The 13,921-nt window shown below is 47.4% G+C and overlaps 1 protein-coding gene across 1 annotated transcript in view; it reads right to left on the bottom strand.

The window, feature by feature from the left end:
* The window catches only part of AATK (apoptosis associated tyrosine kinase), a 161,892-nt gene that overhangs the window by 111,844 nt on the left and 36,127 nt on the right, over positions 1 to 13,921 (bottom strand). The gene's annotated exons all lie outside the window — the stretch shown is intronic.

Consider the following 13,921-nt stretch of genomic DNA (forward strand, 5'->3'; position numbering starts at 1 on the left):
GAGGCTCCCACCATCCCTGTACTGAGTTCCCAGGTCTGTACACCTGCTGTGCCCATTATGAGGGGTTCCCACCATCCCTGTGCTGAGTTCCCAGGTCTGTACACCTGCTGTGCCCATTATGAGAGGTTCCGACCAGGTCACATTCAGGTACATACATGGCTTGGATTTAATAATCTATTATTGAATACAGAGTTGCATTCAGTCTTTTATATCTGCTTGGAGTTCAGCTTTAAAGTAGAAATAAGTCACTCTCATGCACATGTGCAGCTCAGACCCTGCATGCTTTTGTTCCAGGACAAAGTAACTTCCATGCGCAGCTCACTGTACAAACCTGGCACGATTCTGTAAAGGAAGAAAGTCCTATGGATATGCAGCAGCTCAGTGTACAAACCTGTTTTGGTTCTTTATCGGGACAAAGCAGGTCTCGTGCACATGCGCAGCTCAGTATCTAAGCTCGGCCTGACTCTACCGGGAACAATAACTCCTATGTGCATGCCAAGCTTAATATATCTGTACAAACCCAGCACATTTCTGTACAGAAACAAAGAAGTCCTGTGCACATGCGCAGCCTAATATACAAACCCAGCACATTTCTGTACAGGAACAAAGAAGTCCTGTGCGCATGCGCAGCCTAATATACAAACCCAGCACATTTCTGTACAGGAACAAAGAAGAAGTCCTGTGCGCATGCGCAGCCCAGTATACAAACCCAGCACATTTCTGTACAGGAACAAAGAAGTCCTGTGCGCATGCGCAGCCTAATATACAAACCCAGCACATTTCTGTACAGGAACAAAGAAGAAGTCCTGTGCGCATGCGCAGCCCAGTATACAAACCCGGCACATTTCTGTACAGGAACAAAGAAGAAGAAGAAGTCCTGTGCACATGCGTAGCCCAGTATACAAACCCAACACATTTCTGTACAGGAACAAAGAAGTCCTGTGCGCATGCCCAGCCCAGTATACAAACCCGGCACATTTCTGTAAAGGAACAAAGAAGTCCTGTGCGCATGTGCAGCCCAGTATACAAACCCAGCACATTTCTGTACCAGAGGGAAGTATCTCCCGTGAGCATGCGCAGGAGTTACATCATCCCATCCATGCATGATGGCTGCAGACTCTGGACCTAGGTGTAGATGAAAGTTCTCGCAATAGCGGGCAGCGTAGAACCAGAGGGGATCGCAGGGCGCGGCATGTGCACTATAACCTACAATTATTACAAAAAGCTCCTAAAATGTTTAATTTTGTTTAATTTCATTTTATTGCCATTTCCCAAAGTGGAACGCCACAGCCTGACACCGTGGGGGGGGGGGGGGGGGCGGAGGTTGCGGATCCGTCTACTAAGGACGAAACCTCTAAGTCCCGGTTCACCCATATATGCGATGCGGGATCCCTGTGAATCCACTGCGGGTTCCCGCATCGCACTCAAATCACAGCCAGTTCACACTGCCATATGCAAATAGCTGGGGATGTCAATACAAAGTTAACAACACCCCCCAGATCAGTTTGCATATTGCAGTGCGAACTGTCAGTTCACACATGAATCACCCATGCAATCCGATTCTGGTGCGGACCCAAAAAAAGGGTCCTGTGTGAATTGTGTCCAAATGCAATGAATTCACGTGGCTGAATTTGCATCACACAGACATCGCATGTGATTTGCAGAGCAGTGCACTGCGAATCACATGCGATGTCTGTCATTGCATATATGTGAACCGGTGCTAAATCGCTCGATTATACAAAGTAACGTCTTCTAGTCCAAACGTTTGGTTTTAAGGCTACATTCACATGTGGCGTAGCGGATCACGGGCAGAATCACTGCCATACTGCCCGCAATCCGGAATCATTGCAAAACGCGGGACGCCTGTGCGATGCCCGTAATTTGCAATGGCACCCCGAATGTGCGATGTTGCCGCGATTTCCGCCTGCCGAATCGCGGTAACATCGCTCAAACAGAATCGCAGGACGCATGACGCCTAAAAAAAAGGTACAAGAGCTTCTTTCGGGCGTCATGCGTCCCGCGATTCTGTTTGCGCGATGTTACCGCGATTCGGCAGGCGGAAATCGCGGCAACATCGCACAGCGTTTGGGGTGCCATTGCAAATCACGGGCATCGCACAGGCGTCCCGCGATTTGCAATGATTCTGGATCACGGGCAGAATCGCAGTGATTCTGCTACGTCTACATGGGAACGTAGCCTAAAAGTTTAATCGCTCTCCATAAAAATCCGCCAACATGAACAGAAAGAATTCCACTTCAATCCTATTAGGACATTACACCGAGCCAGCAAAGCAGCAATAATTCTCCCAGGAATCCCAGAAAAATCGCCTCGTTTTCTCCACAAGGATCAGAGAAAACATAAAAAAAAGATAAACATCCAGCAAAAGCAAATCCTAAAAAAACAGCCAATTTTGTCTTCATTGTACACGCTGGATTCGAATCGCTGCCGCTGTGTGCGTCCGTTGTTTTCTCAGCAGCATTATGGTGTAAAAGCTCTAAACAATGAAAAAGGATAAAAAACATAAAATCCATGCTGATAGCCGGGATGTAGAGAAATCTTCTCCCTATCTATGATGTCAGACACGCAGATATCCACCGGAGAGGAAGTCGACACATTTGTATCTGAAAGTGAATCCTGAAATATGATACAGCAAGACTGCAGAGTATAAATAATCGCATACAATGTTTATTTTTTTGTGTAAATGTTACAATAAACCAAAAGAAACAAATATTAAAAACTCGGGGTAGTCTTTATGGCCCTGGGGCCCAGCCTGTGGCCCTCTGACACTTTTGTGCAGGGATCCTCAAAACTACGGCCCTCCAGCTGTTGCGGAACTACACATCCCATGAGGCATTGTACAACTCTGACATTCACAGACATGATTAGGCATGAGTTGCAGTTCCTGAACAACTGGAGGGCCATAGTTTAAAGACCCCTGCTTTAGTGTCTATAGGGGCCCCAAGAGCCACACACAATCTGTGTTACAGCCGGGATCTCTAGCAGTCTCATGTAATGCTTCTTCAGCTTGTGACTGTCTCTTGACTTAAGCTGGCCATAGATGGTTCGAATCTTGGGTGGTTCAGAAGGAACTGGCCGAGATTCGAACCATCCATGGGCAGGAAGATTGTACCAAAACGGCCGGTTCAGCAGGCACTGGCCAAGATTCAAACCATCCATGGGCAGGAAGATTGTTCCAAAGCGGCCGGTTAAGCAGGGACTGGCCAAGATTTGAACCATCCATGGGCAGGAAGATTGTACCATAGCAGCCGGTTCAGCAGGGACTGGCCAAAATTCAAACCATCCATGGGCAGGAAGATTGTACCAAAGCAGCTGGTTCAGCAGGGACTGGCCAAAATTAAACCATCCATGGGCAGGAATATTGTACCAAAGCAGCCAGTTTAGCAGGGACTGGCTGAGATTTGAACCATCCATGGGCAGGAAGATTGTACCAAAAGCGGCCGGTTTAGAAGGGACTAGCCAAGATTTGAACCATCTATGGGCAGGAAGATTGTACCAAAGCGGCTGGTTCAGCAGGGACTGGCCAAGATTCGAACCATCCATGGGCAGGAAGATTGTACCAAAGCGGCTGGTTCAGCAGGGACTGGCCAAGATTCGAACCATCCATGGGCAGGAAGATTGAAGCGGTCGGTTCAGCAGGGACTGGCCAAGATTTGGACCATCCATGGGCAGGAAGATTGTACCAAAGCGGCTGGTTCAGCAGGGACTGGCCAAGATTCGAACCATCCATGGGCAGGAAGATTGAAGCGGTCGGTTGAGCAGGGACTGGCCAAGATTTGGACCATCCATGGGCAGGAAGATTGTACCAAAGCGGCCGGTTCAGCATGGACTCGCCACGATTTGAACCATCCATCGGCAGGAAATTGTACCAAAACAGCCAGTTTAGCAGGGACTGGCCAAGATTCGAACCAACTATGGGCAGAAAGATTGTACCAAATGCGGTGATGTGACCCTGCGCATGCGTACAGTAGTCATTGTGCCGGGGCACACATGCTGAGGTGTGCATGCTCATCCTCAGTGAACATGCATTAGAAGACGGCACGCAGGCAGGTATGTGTGTCTTACCATAACCGGTCTTATCTGCAGTTTGCCAGCAAGCTCCAATGTGTGCGCATGCACGGCAGATGTCCGCGCATGTGCAAAAAAAATGCCACGAGGCTCTACTGTGCCCATCCACCTGAAGCTGCACCATTTGTGCCGAGATGAGCCAATGGTCTCTGCCAGCTGCCAAGTGCCTGGAGGGGACCAGTGGTGTAACTTTTTTTTTTTTTTTTTTAAATAGCGGCACGTAACAGAAGCGGGGGAGGGGGGGCATTTGGCAACTGTGGAGTTCCACTTTAACCCTTTGTTACAGTGTTCAAATCTTGTTTTCAGCTGATAATAATGAAGTATAGTACAGACATGGGTTATTGATATGAAACACAACTCTACGGCCCCCCTCCCCCGCATCACAAAGAAGGGCTCAGCAAGTAAAAAGCACAAAAAAAAAAAAAAGGTAAATCAGCGATCTTTTTTTTTTTTTTTTTTTTTTGTAATATTCTAATTTAGCCACTTCCTTCCTGGGCAATTCTGACTTTCTTCTCCTAGATTTATCACACATTTTTTTGCTAGAAATCTACTTCGAACCCCCATACATTATCTATTTTTTTTTTTTAAGCAGAGGCCCCAGAGAATAAAATGGTGGCTGCTGCAATTTGGTCACATATTTGCGCAGTGGTTTTTCAAATGCAAATATTTTGCATAAAATACACTTAATTTACATTGAATTTAAATGCACATAAAAACAGAACACCCAATTTTTGGTTAAAAAACAGAAAAGATGTTACACTGAGTAAGAGATCTAATATTGCTGGCTGGGCTTGTGTTGCTGGGGGAGGGTCAATTGTTGCTGGAAGGGATCTACTGTTGCTGGGGGCATCTATTGTTGCACGGCCGTATATTGTTGCTGGGGAGGTCTACTGTTGATGGTGGGAGATATATTGTTGCTGGTTTGGCTTGTATTGCTGGGGGGTCAATCGTTGCTATATAAGGATCTACGGTTTCTTGTTACTGGGGAATCTTTTGTTGCTGGGGAGGCATCTATTTTTGCATGGCAGTCTATTGTTGCTAAATGGGCTTGTGTTGCTGGGGGAATCATTTGTTGCTGGAAGGGATCTACTGTTTCTGGTTACTGGGGAATCTATTGTTGCATGGCAGTCTATTATTGCTGGTTGGGCTGGTTGGACTTGTGTTGCTGGGGGGTCAATTGTTGCTGGAAGGGATCTACTGTTTCTGGTTGCTGGGGAATCTATTGTTGCTGGGGGGGGGTCCATTTTTGCATGGCAGTCTATCGTTGCTGGTTGGGCATGTGTTGCTTGGGGGGGGTCAATTGTTGCTGGAGGGGATCTACTGTTTCCTGTTACTGGGGAATCTATTGTTGCTGGGGGGGGAGAATCCATTTTTGCATGGCAGTCCATCGTTGCTGGGGAGGTCTATTATTATTGCTGGTAGGGGGATTTATTGTTGCTGGGGGCATCTATTTTTTTGCCTGGCAGTCTATTGTTGCTCGGGATTTCTATTGTTGATGGTGGGAGATCTATTATTGCTGGTTGGGCTTGTGTTGCTGGGGAGGGGGGGGGGGGCAATTGTTGCTTGAAGGGCTCTACTCTTGCTGGGGAATTTATTTTCGCGTGGCCGAATATTGTTGCTGGGGAGGTCTACTGTTAATGGTGGGATATATATTGTTGCTGGCTGGGCTTGTGTTGCTGGGGGGGGGGGGTCAATTGTTGCTAGAAGGGATCTACTGTTTCTGGTTACTGGGAAATCTATTGTTGCATGGCATTCTTTTGTTGCTGGTTTGGCTTGTGTTGCTGGGGGGTCAATTGTTGCTATAAGGGATCTACGGTTTCTTATTACTGGGGAATCTATTGTTGCTGGGGGGGGGGGGCATCTATTTTTGCATGGCAGTCTATTGTTGCTGGGGAGGTCTATTGTTGCTGATTGGGCTTGTGTTGCTGGGGGAATCATTTGTTGCTGGAAGGGATCTACTGTTTCTGGTTACTGGGGAACTATTGTTGCATGGCAGTCTATTATTGCTAGCTGGACTTGTGTTGCTGGGGGGGGGGGGTCAATTTGTACTATAAGGGATCTACTGCTTCTGGTTGCTGGGGAATCTATCTATTGTTACTGGGGGGGGGGGAGGATCCATTTTTGCATGGCAGTCTAGTCTATTGTTGCTGGTTAGGCTTGTGTTGCTGGGGGGGGGGGGGGTCAACTTTTGCTGGAAGGGATCTACTGTTTCTGGTTGCTGGGGAATCTATAGTTGCCGGGGGGCATCTATTTTTATGTGTGGGAGTCTATTGTTGCTGATGAGGTCCACTGTTGTCTATTGGAGGTCTATTGGGGGTAGGACTAAGGGATGGTGCTCAGAGGTGGTTAGGGGGCGGAGCCAAGAAGTGACTCAGAAGAGGGGAGCTCCTGAACTATATTCTCTAAGAAAAAAGCTCTGCTTGTGGGACCGGTGAGCGGGGGACGCTTTAAACATTTTTTTTTTTATTAATATGGTTTTATTTTTTTTTAAAAATGATAAAAATAACATTGTCTCTAATTTATTTTATTTTTTTATCAACTTTATTGCTATCACAATTGATGAACACCATCCTATGTGATAGCATGAGCCATGATTGGTCCTCTTTATGGAGGGATCTGGGGTCTATTAGATTTTAATTTTATTTTATTAATAATATTTGTAATTTTTTTGCTCTGTGAATGGAAAGATGTAACAGATTATGTCGGGGTGGTCCCAAAATTGGCCACCTGATGGAGGCGGATTAGTTTCCTTTCTCCTAATTTTTCACTTTTTTTTTTCCTGCGCCCTCCTGATAAATGCAAACTGTAATGTCCCCGTAGAATCTCCTGTCCCATTGAATCTCCTGTCCGGGTTCCTCCATCACACTCCCAGCTCAGTTTCAGCACCGCGGACAGCTCCCCTCCCCCACAGAACGAGGTCGGGTTAATGAATCTGCTCCCGCACGACGACGTCCTCCTGCATCGGCAGATAAAAAGGGATTAATCCCACCGCCGTGTGATGATGGGCCGCCGCGCAGTCATTAGATTAACTGCGCATTGCATTTCAAAGCAGCAAGCGGGAAGGCAGGGGCGACGCTGACCTACTATCCTGGTGCTGAGGAAGATGGCGTTTCCGATACGCCGCTTCTGGAATTCTCTGGCGGAACAAAATGCTACAATAATACGAAGGTGGATACTGCCTTTTATATGGGGGGGCGATCAGACGGCTGTGAGAGATAAAACGGCGCATCCCGCCAATCCAGGGACATGGAGCGTCAGAAACCGTGTCGGGGGGCAGATATTTGCTAATAACAGGAAGAATTGCGGGGGGCGATGATGATGTTGGAATAATTATTTTTCCAAAATAGTCATCTAAAGAATGGTGGGGGGGGGGGACCTGGATTGGACATTTCAGAGGAATCGGTTGATGCGCTGTGCCGACAAACCCAATTCGGTCAATGAGGAGTTATTTCCAAGCGGCCATACACAAACAGAATTTTGGCTGCTGGAGCGGTGATTCACAGTACTCCGGGACAGCTGGATCACAGAGCGGTGACTCACAGTACTCCCGGACAGCTGATACACAGAGCGGTGACTCACAGGACTCCAGGACAGCTGGATCACAGAGCGGTGCCTCACAGTACTCCGGGACAGCTGGATCACAGAGCGGTGACTCGCAGTACTCCGGGACAGCTGGATCACAGAGCGGTGACTCACAGTACTCCGGGACAGCTGGATCACAGAGCGGTGACTCACAGTACTCCAGTACAGCTGATACACAGAGCGGTGACTCACAGTACTCCGGGACAGCTGGATCACAGAGCGGTGACTCACAGTACTCCAGTACAGCTGATACACAGAGCGGTGACTCACAGTACTCCGGGACAGCTGGATCACAGAGCGGTGACTCACAGTACTCCGGGACAGCTGGATCACAGAGCGGTGACTCACAGTACTCCGGGACAGCTGGATCACAGAGCGGTGACTCACAGTACTCCAGTACAGCTGATACACAGAGCGGTGACTCACAGTACTCCGGGACAGCTGGATCACAGAGCGGTGACTCACAGTACTCCGGGACAGCTGGATCACAGAGCGGTGACTCACAGTACTCCTGGACAGCTGGATCACAGAGCGGTGACTCACAGTACTCCAGTACAGCTGATACACAGAGCGGTGACTCACAGTACTCCGGGACAGCTGGATCACAGAGCGGTGACTCGCAGGACTCCAGGACAGCTGGATCACAGAGCGGTGACTCACAGTACTCCTGGACAGCTGGATCACAGAGCGGTGACTCGCAGGACTCCAGGACAGCTGGATCACAGAGCGGTGACTCACAGGACTCCAGGACAGCTGGATCACAGAGCAGTGACTCACAGTACTCTGGGACAGCTGGATCACAGAGCAGTGACTCACAGTACTCTGGGACAGCTGGATCACAGAGCAGTGACTCACAGTACTCCTGGACAGCTGGATCACAAAGCAGTGATGCACAGTACTCCAGGACAGCTGGATCACAGAGCGGTGACTCCAGGACAGCTGGATCACAGAGCGGTGACTCACAGTACTCCAGTACAGCTGATACACAGAGCGGTGACTCACAGTACTCCGGGACAGCTGGATCACAGAGCAGTGACTCACAGTACTCCGGGACAGCTGGATCACATAGCAGTGACTCACAGTACTCCGGGACAGCTGGATCACAGAGCAGTGACTCCCAATACTCCGGGACAGCTGGATCACAGAGCAATGACTCACAGTACTCCGGGACAGCTGGATCAAATAGCAGTGACTCACAGTACTCCGGGACAGCTGGATAACAGAGCGATGACTGACAGTATTCTAGGACAGCTGGATCACGGAGCAATGACTCATAGGACTCCGGGACAGCTGGATCACAGAGCGGTGACTCACAGTACTCTGGGACAGCTGGATCACCGAGCGGTAACTCACAGTACTCCAGTAAAGCTGATACGCAGAGCGGTGACTCACAGTACTCCGGGATAGCTGGATCACAGAGAAGTGACTCACAGTACGCCAAGACAGCTGGATCACAGAGAAGTGACTCACAGTACGCCAAGACAGCTGGATCACAGAGCGGTGACTCACAGTACTCCGGGACAGCTGGATCACAGAGCAATGACTCACAGTACTCCGGGACAGCTGGATTCAGAGCAATGATTTATAGGACTCCGGGACAGCTGGATCACAGAGTGGTGACTCACAGTAATCCGGGACAGCTGGATCACAGAGTGGTGACTCACAGTACTCCGGGACAGCTGGATCACATAGCAGTGACTCACAGTACTCCAGGACACACATCTGAATCATAGAGCTGTGACTATTGCTGCCCATACACACACAGAATTTTGGCTGCTGGAGCAGCGACTCAAAAGACTCCGGGACAGCTGGATCACAGAGCTGTGACTCACAGTATTCCAAGTCTAGATACAAGTTTGTTTCAATGACAAACAGCTTGCAAATCCAAAATTTTTGGACTTTTACTCTGCCCCTTCTTCAGGGGAAGAAAGTGAAACAATGTGTGTTGACAGTAAATGGGTTTACACAGCATGCCTCAGCAGCTGAAGTAGCTTCAAATATGTCTGTATAGTGTAGATGGCTTCATTTTGTTTAAGCCCTGATGAAAGCGGTGGAGATATAGACCCAAAACGCGTTGGCTTCAGTAACGGTCAATTGGAATAACCTTATACAGTATCTGAACTTGAATATTACAGTTGGGAGTTTCAATTCTCATCTTGATCAGGACGATGAAAGATGAAAAGAAAGGAAAGAAAGGAAAGAAAGGAAAGAAAGGAAAGAAAGGAAAGAAAGGAAAGAAAGGAAAGAAAGGAAAGAAAGGAAAGAAAGGAAAGAAAGGAAAAGAAAGGAAAGAAAGGAAAGAAATAAAGAAAGAAAGAAAAGAAAGAAAGGAAATACAAGAAAAGAAAGGAAAGAAAGAAAGAAAGGAAATACAAGAAAAGAAAGGAAAGAAAGAAAGAAAGGAAATACAAGAAAAGAAAGGAAAGAAAAGAAAGAAAGGAAATACAAGAAAAGAAAAGAAAGGAAAGAAAAGAAAGGAAAAGGAAAGAAAGGAAATAAAGAAAGAAAGAAAAGAAAGAAAGGAAATACAAGAAAAGAAAGGAAAGAAAAGAAAGAAAGGAAATACAAGAAAAGAAAGGAAAGAAAAGAAAAGAAAGGAAAGAAGAAAAGAAAGCAAGGAAAGAAAAGAAAAGAAAGAAGAAAAGAAAGCAAGGAAAGAAAAGAAAAGAAAAGAAAAGAAAAAGAAAAGAAAAGAAAGGAAAGAAGAAAAGAAAGGAAAGAAGAAAAGAAAAGAAAGGAAATACAAGAAAAGAAAAGGAAAGAAAAGAAAGGAAATACAAGAAAAGAAAAGGAAAGAAAAGAAAGGAAAGAAAAGAAAGGAAATACAAGAAAAGAAAAGGAAAGAAAAGAAAAGGAAAGAAAAGAAAGGAAAGAAAAGAAAGGAAATACAAGAAAAGAAAAGGAAAGAAAAGAAAGGAAATACAAGAAAAGAAAGGAAAGAAAAGAAAGGAAATACAAGAAGAAAAGAAAGAAAAGAAAAGAAAGGAAAGAAGAAAAGAAAGCAAGGAAAGAAAAGAAAAGAAAAGAAAAGAAAAGAAAGGAAAGAAGAAAAGAAAGCAAGGAAAGAAAAGAAAAGAAAAGAAAGGAAAGAAGAAAAGAAAGCAAGGAAAGAAAAGAAAAGAAAAAAGGAAAGAAGAAAAGAAAGGAAAGAAAAGAAAAGAAAAGGAAAGAAGAAAAGAAAAGAAAGCAAGGAAAGAAAAGAAAGGAAAGAAAGAAGAAAAGAAAGCAAGGAAAGGAAAGAAAGAAAGCAAGGAAAGGAAAGAAAGAAAGGAAAGAAAAGAAAGAAAAGAAAGAAAAGAAAAAGAAAAGAAAGAAAACAAAGAAAGGAAAGAAAAGAAAAGAAAAGAAAGGAAAGAAAAGAAAAGAAAAGAAAGAAGAAAAGAAAGCAAGGAAAGAAAAGAAAGGAAAGAAAGAAGAAAGGAAAACAAGCATGCAACCACAACTGGGAGTACTGGGGCAGCAGTGCTGGACCAGCTTGATGAATAGAGAGAATAGGGTAATACATCTTCCCCCTGCACACCTGGACTAAAACCATTTAACCCTTGCAGTGAGGGAGTGCAGCTTCACCTCAATCCCTCCCGATTGGTTGGTGGAGGGTTAAGATTCGAAGGTCAGAAATGCTGCATAGAGAGCGCCGAGCAGAACTGCCCCTGCAGCGTTTCCAGAAATTACAATTCTTATCTTCCCTTAAAGCCTCGGCTTCCAAGAAGGAGAGGGACAGACATGACCGGATCCCTCCACCTCCCAGCATATGGGAAGAGGAGGAACACAGCACAGAGCAAAGATGACTGCAAAGCAGGAGTTGTGCATGGGGCCGATCCATGCGTTGTGGGTGGGTGCTGCATTGATGCACTGTGGTGCCCCTCATTTGCACCCCTATGCACTAAGGTGACATACAGTATATGTATTGTGGCTCTTTAAGGTTGGAGACCAGGCTGGACTGAACTGATCGGTATATCCATTGTAACACATTACAAGGTATGACAATGCACCAATTCTGTGGCACCTCTGATGCCCTAAAAATCCCCAGTTTTGGTGCATGGGAAGCATTAACGCACTGCAAGAATTGTAAATGGGTCCTTCAAGTTATTGTAAAGTTGACCAAAGCAGACTGACCCTGTAAAATATGACCTGCACATCCAGGCTTCAGTGCAGGTGGTGGGGTATATCAAGAGGGTGGGGCTTAATTTTAACTTGGAAGAAGGTCAATGCGCTATGTACCGTGGCCTTGGATCACCAGGGAAAGGATTGATCGCTGGTAAAAAAAAAACCAAAGCATTAGTGACACAAAGTGGGGTTAACTATGGGGGGGGCTTAATTTTGACTTGATCAATGCCCTATATACCTGGGCCTTCGATTCACTAGCTGGATCACAGAGCGGTGACTCACAGGACAGCAGTGTTTTGTGTAGGCAGCAGATGGGGCGGAGAGGGGTCTGCATTGTAGAGGGGTACTATTGGACGGGGGGGGTCTGCATTGTAGAGGGGTACTATTGGAGGGGGAGTGGTCTGCATTGTAGAGGGGTACTATTGGAGGGGGGGTCTGCATTGTAGAGGGGCTCTATTGGGGGGCTTGTATTGTAAAGTGGTTCTATTGGGGGGGGGTTTGTATTGTAAAGGGGTTCTATTGGGGGGGGTGTATTGTAAAGGGGTTCTATTGGGTGGGTTTGTATTGTAGAGGGGTTCTATGGGGGGTCTGCATTGTAAAGGGGTTCTATTGGGGGGGTTTGTATTGTAGAGGGGTTCTATGGCGGGGGGGGGGTCTGCATTGTAAAGGGGTTCTATTGGGGGGGTTTGTATTGTATCGTCGCCTGCACGCCGGGGGGTGCCAGATATAGGATCCGCCCCGGGTGCCAAATGCTCTAGGTACGCCCCTGGGCTGTACACATTGTGTAGGCAGCGGATGGGACTGTACACATTGTGTAGGCAGTGGATGGGGCTGTACACATTGTGTAGGCAGTGGATGGGGCTGTACACATTGCGTAGGCAGGGGATGGGGCTGTACACATTGTGTAGGCAGTGGATGGGGCTGTACACATTGTGTAGGCAGTGGATGGGGCTGTACGCATTGTGTAGGCAGTGGATGGGGCTGTACACATTGTGTAGGCAGTCGATGGGGCTGTACACATTGTGTAGGCAGTGGAAGGGGCTGTAAAAATTGTGTAGGCAGTGGATGGGGCTGTACTCATTGTGTAGGCAGTGGATGGGGCTGTACACATTGTGTAGGCAGTGGATGGGGCGGGGAGGGGTCTGCATTGTAGAGGGGTACTATTGGACGGGGGGGGGGGTCTGCATTGTAGAGGGGTACTATTGGAGGGGGAGTGGTCTGCATTGTAGAGGGGTACTATTGGAGGGGGGGTCTGCATTGTAGAGGGGCTCTATTGGGGGGCTTGTATTGTAAAGTGGTTCTAATGGGGGGGTTTGTATTGTAAAGGGGTTCTATTGGGGGGGGGGTGGGTTGTATTGTAAAGGGGTTCTATTGGGTGGGTTTGTATTATAGAGGGGTTCTATGGGGGGTCTGCATTGTAAAGGGGTTCTATTGGGGGGGTTTGTATTGTAGAGGGGTTCTATGGGGGGGGGGTCTGCATTGTAAAGGGGTTCTATTGGGGGGGTTTGTATTGTATCGTCGCCTGCACGCCGGGGGGGGGGGGTGCCAGATATAGGATCCGCCCCGGGTGCCAAATGCTCTAGGTACGCCCCTGGGCTGTACACATTGTGTAGGCAGTGGATGGGACTGTACACATTGTGTAGGCAGTGGATGGGGCTGTACACATTGTGTAGGCAGTGGATGGGGCTGTACACATTGTGTAGGCGGTGGATGGAGCTGTACACATTGTGTAGGCAGTGGATGGGGTTGTACACATTGTGTAGGCAGTGGATGGGGCTGTACACATTGTGTAGGCAGTGGATGGGGCTGTACACATTGTGTAGGCAGTGGATGGGGCTGTACACATTGTGTAGGCAGTGGATGGGGCTGTACACATTGTGTAGGCAGTGGACGGGGCTGTACACATTGTGTAGGCAGTGGATGGGGCTGTACACATTGTGTAGGCAGTGGATGGGGCTGTACACATTGTGTAGGCGGTGGATGGGGCTGTACACATTGTGTAGGCAGTGGATGGGGCTGTACACATTGTGTAGGCAGTGGATGGGGCTGTACACATTGTGTAGGCAGCGGATGGGGCTGTACACATTGTGTAGGCAGTGGATGGGGCTGTATACGTTGTGTAGGCAGTGGATGGGGCTGTACACAT

Source organism: Pelophylax lessonae, assembly GCF_965119305.1.
Source record: "Pelophylax lessonae genome assembly, chromosome: 11".
NCBI classification, from domain to species: Eukaryota; Metazoa; Chordata; class Amphibia; order Anura; family Ranidae; genus Pelophylax; species Pelophylax lessonae.